Source organism: Indicator indicator, chromosome 16, assembly GCF_027791375.1.
Source record: "Indicator indicator isolate 239-I01 chromosome 16, UM_Iind_1.1, whole genome shotgun sequence".
Lineage (NCBI taxonomy): Eukaryota > Metazoa > Chordata > Aves > Piciformes > Indicatoridae > Indicator > Indicator indicator.
The window spans coordinates 4,163,499-4,169,859 of NC_072025.1; positions in this window are offsets into that span (position 1 = coordinate 4,163,499).

Genomic DNA, 6,361 nt, shown 5'->3' on the forward strand with positions numbered 1-6,361 from the left:
GCTGGATCTGTCCTGTGTGTTGCTTGACAATACTTCAATTTGCAGCTTGAAAGAGCTAGCTAGCAGTATGTTTGCTTCACCCTTGCAAGCAGAACTGAAGTGGCTGCTCCACCAAGCCCCCTGTGTCTAGTGCCTTTTGAAGAGACAGCAATATCTCTGTTCAGGCTGCACAGGTCAGGGAGAGATTGAACATGTGTATGCTATATGTGGAGCGTACAAACATGTAGCTTGCCTGCAGCAGTGAGCCTGAGCTCATCCAGAGCTTTTTAACACATGGTATTAGAACTGCCTTAAGGGTGCATTTTAATTGAGCTTTGTTTCTTCTTGCTGCTATTAAAGGGACTTAAGTACATTGCAGTGCATGTCCTGTGCTTTGCTGCCTTTCACCAACCTAATAGGAGGCTCATGAGAATTTTAGAATCTTTTTCAGCCCTTAATTTAGTAAGATATGATCAGGTGTGTTTGTCTTGTTAAACAGGTGAGGAAAATTTTCTAACAAGCTCAATTTAATGAGGTTAGTAAAAAAAAAAAAAAGTCATGATAGCAAGGACAGGTTGTGAGATTTTCTCAATGCTTGGTATTTCAGATGAAAATTGAAATAAGTACATGTGGTGATAGTAGCATTGATAGCCTCCACAATACAGAGTTAGCAGATCTTGTAACTGACTTAATCCTAGGCCTGAGATAAATCCTACTAAAATGCAATATGGTCATTAAGTGCAGTGGATCTTAGGTTTTCCTGCACCCTCCTTCTTGTAACAGGAGCACACATTGAGCCTCTCTCAGTGATACTGCTGGACAAAGCAGAGAAGCACTTCTGCAAAGTTTAAGCTCGTTTGTGCTGTGCAATGGAGAACTGGTGAGTCACAGCAGGATGGAACTACAGAGCTTTTTCTGCTGACACTCCAGAAAACAGCTTTGCTTTCGTCTTGGTGTGATGCTTCAGGCAGCAGCCATTTTCACCACATGGGACTCTTGCCCTATTTCAAAAAATGACTTTTAATTTTTCCAGGTTAACTGTAGTGTCAGACCTTTGCTACCATCAGACTGTGACTGAAGAATGGGAATTGGGTTTCTTCATGCAAGTAAAACGCTTAAGTGAGCCACTGATGTTTGGAGGGCTTGGGAGCATCTAGGCTGCCTTTCATGCAAAAGCAGTCATCTGTTGACCAAAGCAGAAATCAGTCTAGAAAACTGCTTTCACACAGAGTTCTGAAATTTTTCTCCCACATGGACAAAGCAGTAAGATATGAAGTCATGCTTGCCACTGAAGGAAGCTGCTCAAGTAAATAAGGGTAGTGCTCCTATGCTCTTGACTAAGAGTGAGAGAAAGATAAATCATCTTTGGCAAAGATTGCAGTGTGTAGTCCTGTGCCAGCCCTCTATAAACACCTCATGGGCAGCAGGCAAAGCTTTCATTTCCTGGTATCTGCTGTAGAAGAACTAAGCATTCCTGGCACTTCAGCACTTTTGGTTAATGCCCTATTCTTGGGAAGTGTGCTAGTTTGCTGCTAATAGTCTGACACTCTGCAAAGTGCTCTTGTGCTTTGAATACGTTCATATTAAAAGCTTAAAGCCATCATTTTAGCCTGGCAGTGTTAGTACACAGAGCTGGGAAACCAAGACATGATGCATGGAGAATACAGTACACAAACTGAGCAAATCTAAGTTAAATTTAGGACCTGTGCTGGTAAGTGTTTTGGTTTTAAAAAAGCTGGCACAGGCCTCTGCAGAGCATTGGCAGTGCATTTCTCTAGATGCCTTCTATTCCTAGTATAAGGGTTTCTTTTTGGTTCTGAATCCCCCTAAGGCTGCTGAATTGAGTAGTGACTGTAGTAAAGCGTTTAGCTGCCACTTAGAAAAAAGTCAGTGTCACTTAGCCTGCCCTCCTCACAAGGGTTTCAGACACTAGGAGGGCGGTGCAGCCTTTCTCTAAAAGACAAAGCATTTCTCACATCTATTAGCGCATTGGAAGCTTTCCCATTCACACTTAAATTAACATTCCTATCCTGGGAAGGTTAAAGTTCACCAGTTTCCCAAGACGTCCCTCCTTGGACTTTTTTTGGCTTAAAACTTCAGAACAATTCTTCCTTAGATGCAGCTGTTGAGCATTTGAGCCCTTGTGAAGTGAAGGGGAATGTACTAAACTCACACACATACACACTCTGCATAGAGTGTTATCTTGTACCTGCAACTTCCCTCCCAGGAGCCATCCACTCCCACTGCAATACAAGCAGCAGAACTGTGAGCACTAATTTGTCTTTTTGTGCAAGATTTGCCATTGTAAATATTGATCTGACCAGCACCCAGTGCCGGGCTTGTTTAGGCTGAGCCTGAGACTGAACGATCACAAAAATAGTAAGTGCCAGAAAGATTTCCATCTCGTGATGTCAAAGTGCTTTATGACTCCTTGTGATGAATGAGGAAACCACGGTATGACTTTGCTTCACAAAGTCACTTCTTTATTGAAGAGTTTTGTCTGGGCTCCTTGAACAAACCTAAGTGTGCAGTCCCACACTCAAGAGAATTTTATTCAAGTTCAGGCAGGAATTTCTTTAGCTATACTGTGTGCCCAGTTACCCTGAGGGAGGAGCTGCATAAATGCCAGAATTTCAAAGTCCAAGAGGCTGTAAGTCACAGCACGACTGATGCAGTCGCAGTTCATTCAGTACTGCACCAGTTTGCACACTGGTTACTTCCTGTGTCTGCCCTTGGTTTGGTGGGTTAGTGGAGCTATGGTAAGGGCAGCAAAGCAGGAATTCTGTGTTTTCAGAACTGTACAACAGTAGCTCTTTTAAGGCTGTTAATCACAGAAATGTTCAGGTTGGAAAAGACCCTTGGGATCACCAAGTCCAACCCAGAACCCTGCTCTACAAAGTTCATCCCTAAACCAGATCCCCAAGCACCATATCCAAATGACCTTTAAACACATCCAGGGTTGGTGACTCAACCACCTCCCTAGGCAGCACATTCTAATGCCTGACCACTCTTTCTGTGAAAAAAAATTTCCTAATGTCCAGTCTAAACCTGCCCAGTGGCATCTTGAGGCCATTCCCTTTTGTTCTATCATTTATTACCTGTGAGAAGAGACCAGCACCAGCCTCTCCACAATGTACTTTCAGGTAGCTATAGACAGCAATGAGGTCTCCTCTTTTTCAAACTCAACAGCTCTAGCTCCTTCAGTCACTCTTCATAAGATTTATTCTTCAGGCCTTTGCCCAGCTTCCTGGCCCTCCTCTGCACTGGCTCCAACACCTTGACATCTCTCTTGTATTGAGGTGCCCAAAACTGGACACGATACTTGAGGTGTGGCCTTACCAGAGCTGAGTACAAGGGGACAATCACCTCCCTACTCCTGCTGGACACAGCATTTCTAATAAAAATAGTCTTTGCTGCCCAAATTAGCAAAGCATTCATCTGCCTAGCACAATTAAGTTACATTTGTTCTAATTTCAAAGAGCCTTTTAGCATGCCTGTTTCCTCTTTGCCTTTACTCAATTGCTTTTTGTATCCTCTTTAAGTGGAAACCCCCTGGCTGTAGGCAGGTAGCTACCTTTTAAGCCCATGATAGTTAGGGAGGATTTTATCTTTCCTCTTAGAAATTTCAGAGATGTCAGCTCTGATTTCTCCTGATTTTGCTGGGAGATCTCAGTGATTTAGAGTTTTATATATGAAAGTAAGATTCAGTGTGTGCTGCTGGTCAGGATACAGCACCACAGTCCTGTGGGGCCTGCCTGTCAGACAGAAATGCTGCAGCCGCACCGCACACTGGTGATAGCTGGAAATGTGCTCTTCATGTTGCAGCAAGCAGCTTTGTGCCAGATCAGGTGTCAGCTGTCCTTTAACAGCTGGTAGAAGGACAGGATGAGCGCTGTACCATGTGTACTGGCTAATTCGATGGAAATATGATTATCTGGCCATTTTAGCAACATCATATTTGCCTTGTGTGTGATCCAGGAGTGCGCAAATCTGGAGATAACTGGCTCTGAGCATCCCTCACCCAAAAAAAGAATTGATAATGGCCAGTTGTTCCACTAAAAGATATTTGCCCTCTCTGTTTTTTCTCAGTAGATGGGGCATTGCCACTTTCTTAATAACCTGGTTACAGGCAGAACACTAATTCCTGTTTTTCTTCCAATATTTAGTCACTCCACACAAGTATCCTTTTCCTCTACAAAACCAGTTCACCCACCCCTGCAGGCCCCTAGGAACCATTTCCTTTCCAGAAGCCCAATGTGACCTATCATTGCAACTTTCTCATTTCCTCGGGAGCAAATCCCCAGCTATTCTCCCTGCTTTAGCCTCAACTACAGTGAGCATGCCCACCACATCACAGCTGCACTGTAAGCTCACCTGGGATGGGTGCTGTCTTTAGAGAGCTGATGAATGTTGCTAGTGGAGGGTAGTGACTGACCCAAGTGCTGGGTTTAGTTTTGTTTTGTAAAGCTAACTCTGCTTTACTTCAGGTTCTGAAGTAAAGGCTCAGCTACTCAGTTGTGTTCATAAACTGACTGCAGCAAGATGCGGATCTTGGAGTGAAGACCAAGGTAAGAGCACCTTCCTGCTCCCCTTGCTTACTAGCAACGAGCATAGTTTCTCTTTGAGGACGTATGAAGTGTTGGTAGGTCTGTGGCTGGTAACTGCCCTTGCTTTCAGTGCCCCAACCTTGTAAGCTAGAGAACAAAGAAGCAACAGAAAAGAGACGTTACTGAGCAGGAGAGGCTCCTTTGCAGGCCTGTACAGTTTGCCCCGTACTGTGCAGAGTTATTGCCTGCCCACACTGAACGGTTAGCAGCTATCTTTCAGTGCAGCAGACTGTGTTTGTGTAGTATTGGTGCAGAGTCCCCTCAGTTGTCTGAGCCTGCACAGTTCAGCCAGCTAGCAGTGACACAGCCAAGAGGCTATGGTAATACCAGAGAAGAAAGGGTGTTAGTTATCCACCAGTGCTTGGGTTTGATGTTTCTTAATGCCCAAACAGGCTCCTGTTAGACAACATGTGATGCCTGGATTATAATGAATCACCTGTTGACATCCATGTGATTCCACTTCATTCAGTAATTAATGAGGCTCGAGCTGCAGTTAGGACTCCCTGTCCAGAATATTACTTTTGGAAAAGAGACTTAGACTTTGAATCCATCCCTTAAAGAAGCAAAGCAAGAAGCAGTCCAAGATGGGAATTGCTACTGATTATATCTTGTGTACATGATGTGTCAGCACTTTAGCTGAAGTATGCAAGGATTATTTGTAATGCAGAGTTGAAGCCACTTTCATCAAGGAGGTAGCAAACAGTTCAAACCTCGAACAGCCGCTGTGCTCCTGCTGTTGCTCACTGCTTAGCTGTAAAAGGGTTGCTTTCTTGCTGACTAGTTGGAAAAAGTTCTGGAAGCTGTCTGTCTGTAGCAATGGTCTTATGAGCTTGGCAGGAGGTCCTTTCTCTGTGGTTGGCCATCCTAGAGCTGGGTTGCCTGGATCTCTCTTTCTAGCCTGATGCTACTTTGTTTAACCAAGTTTTACTGCTGGCTTGTGGGCTCTTAACACTATATGCAGCTGCTGAAATTGGTGCTGTGCAGAGAGGGGCCTCACACTGCACTTACAGACATTTCCTAATTACATATGGTTGTTGGTGGTTAAGTGTTATTTTTAAACAGGGTTTTCTCTTCTTCTCCTTAATTAATAATAACATGGTAAAAGAGAATAATGTGCTGAGTCTGGTTTAAGTGTACCATTGGGCTAGATTGCCTCATTTCAACCTTTGAATTCTTGTTGCAGTTAACAGAATAATAGAACAGATTTGCACTACACTTTTTCATAGTGTCTCATGACCATGTTCCTCAAATCTACAATCCATGTAGAAAAGCAGCAGGTGTCAAACCTCAGTCCCTTCCTATTCTGTTGTAGTTTGTGAAGGGAATTGCTCAAAACAAGCTCAGTAGCTTTACCATAACTTCTCTTCAATTAGTTTCTCTGTATATATGTACTAGCCACAGCCTATAAGTAGATAATTAGGTTCCCCTCTTGGAGAGCAGCTGGCAAAAGCATGTTCCTTGTTCTCTGGGAACAGATCTTTGTGAACCCACCCAAAGCCAGAGCACTGACACTGTCAATAAAGTGGTAGTCTGCTTGTTGTGTTCTATGAAATAGGACTTAACTTGACAAACACCTAACTTTGTTTGCCACTGTTGTTTAGTCCCTTCTTGTTGCTTGGCACATCCTTCAGAGGAAAAAAAAAAAAAAAAAAAAGTACTGGAAAGGGCCCATTTCAGTTTCCCATCTTACCTGCAAATTAAAATTACTTGAATGCATCACTTCTGTTGCCCAAGTGTTACCAAACTGGAAAGGAAACATTGTTATTAAGGCAATG